This window comes from Bolinopsis microptera, chromosome 1 (assembly GCF_026151205.1).
Source record: "Bolinopsis microptera isolate Bmic1 chromosome 1, MBARI_Bmic_1.0, whole genome shotgun sequence".
In the NCBI taxonomy this organism is placed as follows: domain Eukaryota; kingdom Metazoa; phylum Ctenophora; class Tentaculata; order Lobata; family Bolinopsidae; genus Bolinopsis; species Bolinopsis microptera.
In genome coordinates, this window is record NC_087072.1 from 25,011,043 (window position 1) to 25,023,656 (window position 12,614).

A 12,614-nucleotide genomic window follows, 5' to 3' on the forward strand; every position below is an offset into this window, starting at 1 on the left:
TTTTAAAGTTGTAAACTGCGTTGGCCTTCGTGTAGTGGTAGAGGAAAATTCTTTACTGAGTTCCGTGAAGCTGGTAGAATTAGGATCCGTATTTGAGAGTTAATTGTTGATTCTGGTTATCAAACGAGAGTGCTCAACAACGACGAGTCGAAGGAGCATAACTAATAAATAGTTGTTGTTTGGTTTCCCAAAGAGAGTGCTCGACTGCAGTTAAGCAGGAGCATTATAATTCGAACAATTGAAACAAGCACTATTTCTAGGTTATGAGACGGCTAAATGATGCGAATAATAAATCCTCAGATCTCCCAGTACTCTACATTAAAAACACTTTCCAACTACAAAACTTAACCACAAAACCAGCTCTGAGCACTATTTCTAGGTTATGAGACGGCTAAATGATGCGAATAATAAATCCTCAGAGCTCCCAGTACTCTACATTAAAAACACTTTCCAACTACAAAACTTAACCATAAAACCAGCTCTGAGCACCATTTCTAGGTTATGAGACGGCTAAATGATGCCAATTATAAACCCTCAGAGCTCCCAGTACTCTACATTAAAAACACTTTCCAACTACAAAACTTAACCACAAAACCAGCTCTGAGCACTATTTCTAGGTTATGAGACGGCTAAATGATGCCAATTATAAATCCTCAGAGCTCCCAGTACTCTACATTAAAAACACTTTCCAACTACAAAACTTCACCACTAAACCAGCTCTGAGCACTATTTCTAGGTTAATATGAGACGGCTAAATGATGCCAATTATAAATCCTCAGAGCTCCCAGTACTCTACATTAAAAACACTTTCCAACTACAAAACTTAACCACTAAACCAGCTCTGAGCACTATTTCTAGGTTAATATGAGACGGCTAAATGATGCCAATTATAAATCCTCAGAGCTCCCAGTACTCTACATTAAAAACACTTTCCAACTACAAAACTTAACCACTAAACCAGCCTCTGAGCACTATTTCTAGGTTATGAGACGGCTAAATGATGCGAATAATAAATCCTCAGATCTCCCAGTACTCTACATTAAAAACACTTTCCAACTACAAAACTTAACCACAAAACCAGCTCTGAGCACTATTTCTAGGTTATGAGACGGCTAAATGATGCGAATAATAAATCCTCAGATCTCCCAGTACTCTACATTAAAAACACTTTCCAACTACAAGACTTAACCACAAAACCAGCTCTGAGCACTATTTCTAGGTTATGAGACGGCTAAATGATGCGAATAATAAATCCTCAGATCTCCCAGTACTCTACATTAAAAACACTTTCCAACTACAAAACTTAACCACAAAACCAGCTCTGAGCACTATTTCTAGGTTATGAGACGGCTAAATGATGCGAATAATAAATCCTCAGATCTCCCAGTACTCTACATTAAAAACACTTTCCAACTACAGAACTTAACCACAAAACCAGCTCTGAGCACTATTTCTAGGTTATGAGACGGCTAAATGATGCGAATAATAAATCCTCAGATCTCCCAGTACTCTACATTAAAAACACTTTCCAACTACAAAACTTAACCACAAAACCAGCTCTGAGCACCATTTCTAGGTATGAGACGGCTAAATGATGCCAATTATAAATCCTCAGAGCTCCCAGTACTCTACATTAAAAACACTTTCCAACTACAAAACTTAACCACAAAACCAGCTCTGAGCACTATTTCTAGGTTATGAGACGGCTAAATGATGCGAATAATAAATCCTCAGAGCTCCCAGTACTCTACATTAAAAACACTTTCCAACTACAAAACTTAACCACAAAACCAGCTCTGAGCACTATTTCTAGGTTATGAGACGGCTAAATGATGCGAATAATAAATCCTCAGAGCTTCCATTAAAAACACTTTCCAACTACAAGACTTAACCACAAAACCAGCTCTGAGCACTATTTCTAGGTTCTGAAACGACTAAATGATGCCAATTATAAATCCTCAGAGCTCCCAGTACTCTACATTAAAAACACTTTCCAACTACAAAACTTAACCACAAACCAGCTCTGAGCACTATTTCTAGGTTATGAGACGGCTAAACGATGCGAATAATAAATCCTCAGAGCTCCCAGTACTCTACATTAAAAACACTTTCCAACTACAAAACTTAACCACAAAACCAGCTCTGAGCACTATTTCTAGGTTATGAGACGGCTAAATGATGCGAATAATAAATCCTCAGATCTCCCAGTACTCTACATTAAAAACACTTTCCAACTACAAAACTTAACCACAAAACCAGCTCTGAGCACTATTTCTAGGTTATGAGACGGCTAAATGATGCCAATTATAAATCCTCAGAGCTCCCAGTACTCTACATTAAAAACACTTTCCAACTACAAAACTTAACCACTAAACCAGCTCTGAGCACTATTTCTAGGTTATGAGACGGCTAAATGATGCCAATTATAAATCCTCAGAGCTCCCAGTACTCTACATTAAAAACACTTTCCAACTACAAAAATTAACCACAAAACCAGCTCTGAGCACTATTTCTAGGTTATGAGACGGCTAAATGATGCCAATTATAAATCCTCAGAGCCCCCAGTACTCTACATTAAAAACACTTTCCAACTACAAAACTTAACCACAAAACCAGCTCTGAGCACTATTTCTAGGTTATGAGACGGCTAAATGATGCGAATAATAAATCCTCAGAGCTCCCAGTACTCTACATTAAAAACACTTTCCAACTACAAAACTTAACCACAAAACCAGCTCTGAGCACTATTTCTAGGTTATGAGACGGCTAAATGATGCGAATAATAAATCCTCAGAGCTCCCAGTACTCTACATTAAAAACACTTTCCAACTACAAAACTTAACCACAAAACCAGCTCTGAGCACTATTTCTAGGTTATGAGACGGCTAAATGATGCGAATAATAAATCCTCAGATCTCCCAGTACTCTACATTAAAAACACTTTCCAACTACAAAACTTAACCACAAAACCAGCTCTGAGCACTATTTCTAGGTTATGAGACGGCTAAATGATGCGAATAATAAATCCTCAGAGCTTCCATTAAAAACACTTTCCAACTACAAGACTTAACCACAAAACCAGCTCTGAGCACTATTTCTAGGTTCTGAAACGACTAAATGATGCCAATTATAAATCCTCAGAGCTCCCAGTACTCTACATTAAAAACACTTTCCAACTACAAAACTTAACCACTAAACCAGCTCTGAGCACTATTTCTAGGTTATGAGACGGCTAAATGATGCGAATAATAAATCCTCAGAGCTCCCAGTACTCTACATTAAAAACACTTTCCAACTACAAAACTTAACCACAAAACAAGCTCTGAGCACTATTTCTAGGTTATGAGACGGCTAAATGATGCCAATTATAAATCCTCAGAGCTCCAGTACTCTACATTAAAAACACTTTCCAACTACAAAACTTAACCACTAAACCAGCTCTGAGCACTATTTCTAGGTTATGAGACGGCTAAATGATGCGAATAATAAATCCTCAGATCTCCCAGTACTCTACATTAAAAACACTTTCCAACTACAAAACTTAACCACAAAACCAGCTCTGAGCACTATTTCTAGGTTCTGAAACGACTAAATGATGCCAATTATAAATCCTCAGAGCTCCCAGTACTCTACATTAAAAACACTTTCCAACTACAAACTTAACCACTAAACCAGCTCTGAGCACTATTTCTAGGTTATGAGACGGCTAAATGATGCGAATAATAAATCCTCAGAGCTCCCAGTACTCTACATTAAAAACACTTTCCAACTACAAAACTTAACCACAAAACAAGCTCTGAGCACTATTTCTAGGTTATGAGACGGCTAAATGATGCCAATTATAAATCCTCAGAGCTCCCAGTACTCTACATTAAAAACACTTTCCAACTACAAAACTTAACCACTAAACCAGCTCTGAGCACTATTTCTAGGTTATGAGACGGCTAAATGATGCGAATAATAAATCCTCAGAGCTCCCAGTACTCTACATTAAAAACACTTTCCAACTACAAAACTTAACCACAAAACCAGCTCTGAGCACTATTTCTAGGTTATGAGACGGCTAAATGATGCGAATGATAAATCCTCAGATCTCCCAGTACTCTACATTAAAAACACTTTCCAACTACAAAACTTAACCACAAAACCAGCTCTGAGCACTATTTCTAGGTTATGAGACGGCTAAATGATGCGAATAATAAATCCTCAGAGCTCCCAGTACTCTACATTAAAAACACTTTCCAACTACAAAACTTAACCACAAAACAAGCTCTGAGCACTATTTCTAGGTTATGAGACGGCTAAATGATGCCAATTATAAATCCTCAGATCTCCCAGTACTCTACATTAAAAACACTTTCCAACTACAAAACTTAACCACAAAACCAGCTCTGAGCACTATTTCTAGGTTATGAGACGGCTAAATGATGCCAATTATAAATCCTCAGAGCTCCTAGTACTCTACATTAAAAACACTTTCCAACTACAAAATTTAACCACAAAGCCAGCTTTGAGCACTATTTCTAGGTTCTAAAACGACAAAACGATGCGAATTATAAATCTCCCACTGCGTAAGCCGGTAAACTAATTAACCGGCTAAAAAAGCTGAGACGGCTATTATGTATTATCGTAACGACATGATCACGGCCGTTAAATGGCTATTAGTTGACTGTTCATAACAGCTGCTCTATATTTGTGCGCTCTATCATAAGGTTGTTTCAGAGCTGCTAAACTCCGGCTAATATAACAAGCCTTTTTATATAGCCATTTAAGAAGGAAAAATACTTAGCACTTTACAACCAACAATCACTCATGTTTTAAACCTTTATAGCGAGTCGGCATATTACAATTTTACCGAAGTCAATTATTTTTACTTGAAAAGTATAAGAGTTAAGACTGCAGAATCTTTAGTATTATAAGTATAAAAAGCAGAAAAACACGCCACATGAGGTCTCAAAATATAGATAACAGTAAGATTTTTAATCTGCCTGCACGTGAGATGGGGGGAATGTTTTTTATTCTTCTTCTTTGCAGGAAGTGGTAACCTGTTCTATCCCTCTAGTTCTTTTTGTTGTTACGCCACTGCTTGTTGTATTTCCTGCTATCACTGGTTGTGTGTTCCGGCCCTGTTAGTGTTCTTGGACAGCCAGGACTGTTTTTCTTTGCTCCTGATAAGATATTTATGATAAGATATTTATGAAAAATAAAATAAGGGGGAAAGGAATTATTCAACGTTTCAATGTGACAACATCGTAATCAAACGTGGGATCAACAGAAATTTGACTCTCATAAATAATATTCAATTCGGATTTCAAATATAATAAGGAGCTAAATAAAGTAGTGTTTAAACCAAATTAATTGATGAGTACGCCCGTCTTATTATATGCTATAGATTGAGTTATACAATATCAATATATACATCTATGCATAATTTGATATGTATGAATCATGATTCCACCTAATTTGTGAACGGAAATTATTGCGGAATCGAAACTTTTTAAATACAGTAAAACCCCGATTGACCGCGGAGTTTGGGGAAAGGAAACATCTGCGGTAAATCGGGGTTCGTGGTAAATCGGGGTTTTGTTTGTTTACATTATACTAATTGTATCGATGTAAATACGTTTGGTCAAAGAAGAGTCAACCTAAAAGTAACAATTACATGGTAGTTCAGTACAATAATAAATATGTTGAGGATATCAACCTTAACAAGATCCTGAAATCATTCTCAGACATGTAGACTTCCTCAAGTCTCATGGAATTAAAATCAAGTCTGAGAATAGAAAGCTTCCATATCTGTATGGTACGACAAAAATGCACAAGGACCCTATTAAATTTCGATTCATTACATCTGGAAGAAATAGTTCCTTGCAGCAGTTGTCTGTAGCTGTTGGATTATGTTTGAAAACGTGTCTGAAAGTTGCTAAAAATTATTCTGGGATTAATCTTACTTCGGAATATGTATTTTAGCATGACGTGTCATTCTTTTTGTTAGTTCGTTTTCAATTTTTGATCTTAATTTTAATTTTCAGTACGTTTTACCTAAAAATATCATTTTTTAGCTAGCAGAATGGTTTTCAGAGGGCATTAATGAAATGTACTATGAGCTGGTCCCAAGTCCAGACGCCATTTTATTCTTTGTAATTTTCAATAACACTGTCTAGTCATTGACTACTGAATATACATGGAAACATATGTGGTCATAAGCTATCTATACTATACATTGCACATCGTTTATTAATTGTAATTAAAGCAAGTCATTGAATGTTTTATCTGGCAACAGTGCACTGGGTAGGAATGTGAGTGGGTACTGTGTATTTTTTGTAGCTCGCTCAATGGTGAATCTTAACGTAGGCCAATTTTATTTAGAGATATCAATTATATCATAGCCAAACTGGGGAAGGTTTTCATAGTCAACTTAAACAAGTTGTGATTACATTACATAAGCTGACGGTTATTTTCGATTTTCTCAAGATCTAACTGATAGAATTTGAAATATTTCCTTGTGTTTGAAGTCATATCTCACGTTTGGCACATAGAAATTCGCGCAAACTTGCTCAGATTATCCGTCTTATAGACATGTGACTATCTGGAAAGTTTAAAGAAATTCTATCAGTTAGATCTTGAGATAATCGACGTTCGTCAAATATCGTACCAAAACCGCCAATTTGAGATATTTTAATGTGTTTGAAGTCATATCTCAAGTTTGGCACATAGAAATTTGCCCAAACTTGCTCAGATTATCCGTCTTATAGCCATGTAACTATCTGGAAAGTTTAAAGAAATTCTATCAGTCAGATCTCAAAATATATGCCTGCGTACCGTACCAATTTGTAATATTTCCTTGTGTTTGAAGTCATATCTCAAGTTTGGCACATAGAAATTCGCCCAAACTTGCTCAGATTATCCGCCTTATAGCCATGTAACTATTTGGAAAATTTTAAGAAATTTCTATCAGTAAGATCTTGAGATAATCGACTTTCGTCAAATATCGTACCGAAACTGCCAATTTGAGATATTTTAATGTGTTTGAAGTCATATCTCAAGTTTGGCACATAGAAATTTGCCCAACTGCTCAGATTATCTGTCTTATAGCCATGTAACTATATGGAAAGTTTAAAGAAATTTTATCAGTCAGAGCTCAAAATATATGCCTGCGTACCGTACCAATTTGAAATATCTTCTTGTGTTTGAAGTCATATCTCAAGTTTGGCACATAGAAATTCGCCCAAACTTGCTCAGATTGTCCGTCTTACAGCCATGTAACTATTTGGAAAGTTTAAATAAAATTCTATCAGTTAGATCTTGAGATACTCGACTTTCGTCAAATATCGTACCGAAACCGCCAATTTGAGATATTTTCGTGTGTTTGAAGTCATATCTCAAGGTTTGGCACATAGAAATTCGCCCAAACTTGCTCAGATTAATTGTCTTATAGCCATGTAACTATCTGGAAAGTTTAAAGAACTTCTATCAGTTAGATCTTGATATAATCGACTTTCGTCAAATATCGTACCAAAACCGCCAATTTGAGATATTTTAATGTGTTTGAAGTCATATCTCAAGTTTGGCTCATAAAAATTCGCCCAAACTTGCTCAGATTAATCGTCTTATAACCATGTAACTATCTGGAAAGTTTAAAAAAATTCTATCAGTTAGATCTCAAAATATATGCCCGCGTTTCCGCTAGAACGCACCAATTAGAGATATTTTCTTGTGTTTGAAGTTATATCTCAAATTTGGCATATAGAAATTCGCTCAAACTTGCTCATATTGTCTGTCTTATAGCCATGTAACTATTTGGAAACATTTTAAGAAATTCTATCAGTAAGATCTTGAGATAATGGACTTTCGTCAAATATCGTACCAAACTGCCAATTTGAGATATTTTAATGTGTTTGAATTCATATCTCAAGTTTTGGCACATATAAATTCGCCCAAACTTGCTCAGATTAATCGTCTTATAGCCATGTAACTATCTGGGGGGGGGGGGGGGGGGGGGGGGGGGGGGGAGCCAAGTAGATTATTTGTAGATATTTGTAGATTAATGTAGAATGGATAATCCACGAAAAAAGTGGTTGACATTCTACAAATTTATACATTTTATCTCCAAAAATTCAGTAGAATTTCTGGGCACATTTTGAGATTTACATTTTGTAGATAAATGTAGATATTTGTAGATTATTGTCAATGGATAATTCACGAAAATTCTACAAATTCTACAAAATTTATACATTTATCTCCAAAAATTCAGTAGAATTTCTGGGCACATATTTGAGATATACATTTTTTGTAGATAAATGTAGATATTTGTAGATTATTGTAATGGATAATTCACGAAAAAAGGTGGTGAATTAACGTATCCAAATATCTACAAAAATCTACTTGGCTCCCCCCCCCCTATCTGGAAAGTTTAAAGAAATTCTATCAGTTAGATCTTGAGATAATCGACTTTCGTCAAATATCGTACCAAAAACCGCCAATTTGAGATATTTTAATGTTTTTGAAGTCATATCTCAAGTTTGGCACATAGAAATTTGCCCAAACTTGCTCAGATTATCCGTCTTATAAATCAAGAGGCTTGCATATAATGAACATGTTGACATGGGTGCAGAGTTGAGTCTGTACGGAACCTAGTCGTTTCAGTTCCTTGTTTACTTGCCGTACAGCAAGGACATCCACTACTTTAGCCCGGCGAGGCACATAACTCACTCTACAACTCCATGTCAAAATGTTTTCATATATTCATAATGCCATCTGGAAAGTTTAAAGTCAGGGTCAGGATCAGGATTCAGGATCAGGATCAGGATCAGGATCAGGGTCAGGGATCAGGGTCAGGGTCAGGTCAGGGTCAGGGTCAGGGTCAGGGTCAGGGTCAGGGTCAGGGTCAGGGTCAGGGTCAGGGTCAGGGGTCAGGGTCAGGGTCCAGGGTCAGGGTCAGGGGTCAGGGGTCAGGGTCAGGGTCAGGTCAGGGTCAGGGTCAGGGTCAGGGTCAGGGTCAGGGTCAGGGTCAGGAGTCAGGGTCAGGGTCAGGGTCATGGTCAGGGTCAGGGTCAGGGTCAGGGTCGGGTCAGGGTCAGGGTCAGGGGTCAGGGTCAGGGTCAGGGTCAGGGGTCAGGGGTCAGGGTCAGGGTCAGGTGTCCTGGGTCAGGTCAGGGTCAGGGTCAGGGTCATGAGTCAGGGTCAGGGTCAGGGTCAGGGTCAGGGTCAGGGTCAGGGTCAGGGTCAGGGTCAGGGTCAGGGTCAGGTCAGGGTCAGGGTTAATTGTCGCCCACCCATTTTACCATGGAAACATGTAGTCATAAGCTATGCTATATATATATTATACATTGCACATCGTTTATTAATTGTAATTAAAGCAACTCATTGAATGTTTTATCTGGCAACAAGTTATTTATACATAGTGTGCACTGAGTAGGAATGTGAGTATGCATTTTTTGTACTTATTAACGGTGAATCCTAACGTGGGCTGATTTATTTGGTGATATCAATTATTTCATAGCCAAACTGGGGAAGGTTAATAAAACAAGTTGTAATTAAATTAAATAGCTGATAGAGAAAACTTTTCGCAAATAAACTGTGAACATTGAACAGTGAACACATATAATTTGAGAGAGAATTGATTCCGGTGCACCGGACACATACATTATACTGTCCAGAGATATTATGGGAGTTCAAGCTTATTAAAAGATTTCTTTGAACTTTTGAAAAGTAGCAAAAATTGAGAAAAATTGATAATCTAAGGAGGGGATAGGGATCAGTTGGTTCAAACATATAAGTAATAAAACATGTTTTATTTTGCAGAATTATACAATATGCATATGTTATCGTCTTCGACTATAGGGGATGAAGGGGCGATGACGTGATTATATAATATATGATAAAGTTCCAGGTGGTGACTAATTGAAGGCGTGTAAGTGTGAGGATGAAGAATCAGCCTTGATGCATGAGCTGGAAGGGTGAACGAGGTAAAAATATGTACATGGTACAATTTCATAGAAACTGAGAACAAAAATCCTTTACATCAGTACAGACCGATATGCTTGCCTTCAATTACAAACCTTGCTTTAAAAATGAAATTGTTATTCAAGTTAAAAGCCTTCGAAGTTTTTTAAATAAACTATCGCATGATATTGTATATCAATCAAATTGCAACTCTTAAGTTTAACTTGTTGTTTAATTGTATTACTGAGTCATAAATGAACACTTGTAGTACGTACCTATATGGCGGTTGATCTGCAACTTGTCCCATGCTGATGAAACCTGATAATTAAAATATTTGTTGTAAATATCTATAATATTCACACTAGATTCTAGACGGCAAAGTTCGAATTGCAGTCGGAACTGCAGAGTGGAGACGTACATTTTGTTAATTTACTAAAGTAACTGGTAAAAACACTTCTATGGAAATAAAACCAGGTTATATAATAAATTTATAGTCTATTAAACTACATCGATAATAGTATATTATATGGATAACAATAATAATAATATCAGTTTCGGCTGCTCAGGTCAAAATCCGAAAACCTATCATTTTATGCAGCCTAGATTTAATGATTCAAATAAGAAGCGCAGTGTTTCTAAAGTAAGACCGTAGACTTTTACAATAGCTGGATCAGCTATGGCTTAAGGAAAAACAATATATGCTCTTCGCATAAAAAAAACACAATTAAAACGAATGCAAAATTTGTGATTCTACTTCTAGGATGACATATCAAAAATATTTTTAAATAGGACTCAGCGCAATCAGGCGTAATCTAAACTAGTTTATTGATACTTCAACTTGGCTTTGCTTTATATTAAAATCTCAGCATTTTGATCCAGCGAAAAATTCTATTTGTACCTCGACTCATATGTCATACGAAACAGTACACTAGAAAATACTGCTCAACAATTTTAACTTCTGAAGGCGGCTCTGTATCATTCTACATTCTGACAACAGTCCTTCTATGCTATGTCAACAATTTAAAAACATATTCATTCAACTTATAGGATTTCAAGGTATTACACAAGTGGCAATGATGAATCATGGATGATAATTGATTATTGACGAAAACTCGACAAGCAAGTTTGAAACCCAAAGTAAGAAATCGGGATCAAATATGATTGACACGTAACGCGCGCGTATAACATGTGCTTATCCAATGCGAAACTAAAAGTGGTGAAAATGGAAGAATCGACTGTAGAGTGATTTAGCGCGACCGGAACATGCTGCTGAGGTGTTTGATTCCAAAGGCAAAACCGCGGCGCTGTATGTCTTTAAGTTCAACTCTGATTTTACAGTATCCTCAACTGCAATGCTACAACCACAGATTTCAATTCATCAAGCTGCTCAACTTCTGCAAACCAACTATTGTCCCCTGGCTCTTAACTACATCGCCTTCGGCGCGCGAAAAGCATGGCATGCAACGTATGTCAAGTTATAACTGCAAACTGATAATACTCTCTCAGTCTCACTCTATCAGGCCGCGCAAACGCCCTCACTACGTTCGGGCGTTATCATGCGCGGCCCTCAGAGCGCGAGAGTATTATTTTGTTATACTACTCCATTTGATCAATGTATATGGCGGCCAAGTCCAAAATTTGCAGTGCAAAATTCAGAATTTGGCCGTTAAATTTTTTTGGAGGCCTAAATTAACAAAAATTGCGCCCGTTGTTTCGTTTTGGCGGACGCTAGATTTCCATTTCACTATAACTATTAATATAAGCTCTAATCAGCTCACCTTATAATAATAATATCGAAACATCAGTACACTACGCGTGCCACGTTCAAGTTGGGCTTATTACATAATACTATACATTACTAGTATACATTAAAATACGCTCGTGCCGCGCATTCATTTACCACAGACTAGCTATTATATATATACACCACATCTCCGCAAGCAATCCGTGCGCGCGTGCTCGCGGCAAGTTGACATGGTAACGAACGGAAGTAAGTAAGTAAGTAAGCAAGGAACACGCCATATATTTGACCCACCTATACTACTGCAATCCCAAGAATCCACGTTTTTCTGCAAAAATGTCCATTCGTAACCTTTCACTATTGCCTTTTTACAAAAGGGTGAAAAGAAAAAAATCGACTTTCTAGAATAAGGTTGAAATGTGATTTAGAATCGATTCCGAAAATTTCATGCAAAAATTTTGAAAACTGATTGAGTTATTCCCAAATTGATGAAATCAATTCCTCGAATATCGCGAACAAAAATATAATACGGGCAATTTTGTTTATTTTTTGGGGTATTTTCGCCTTAGTAATAGTAATAGTATCCACATTTAAACAGATATAAAGCTATAACTGACAGAGAATATGTGGTTTAGGCCTACCTTTCATATAAAGTTAGTCTCATCCAAAAATATTGATACTTGACTAATTTATGGGACGAAATCTACCAAATTTAGTGCGTATGCCCAAATATGGGCATATGGTTTTTGGCTCATAACTCAGTCATTTTTTGTCCAATCTTGATGAAATTTCATATACGAGTTCAGGAGACCACTAGCTACAAGTAGAAGCACCATGAACCTGGGTTTTGGGCATATTCAGGGTATTTGGCTAAATTGGCCTAATTTGGACCAAATATGGGCGTGGCTGCCCCGCGGGCACCGTTTGG

At 37.0% G+C, this 12,614-nt stretch overlaps 1 long non-coding RNA gene across 1 annotated transcript; it reads right to left on the reverse strand.

Annotated features, from left to right (window-relative positions):
• Positions 1-4,890: 4,890 nt before the first annotated feature.
• On the reverse strand, positions 4,891-10,278 carry LOC134826034 (uncharacterized). Its single transcript, XR_010161651.1, has 2 exons — positions 10,221-10,278; positions 4,891-5,168 (listed from the first exon to the last, which is right to left on the reverse strand). It is a non-coding gene; the product is annotated as an uncharacterized LOC134826034 (long non-coding RNA).
• Positions 10,279-12,614: the final 2,336 nt, after the last annotated feature.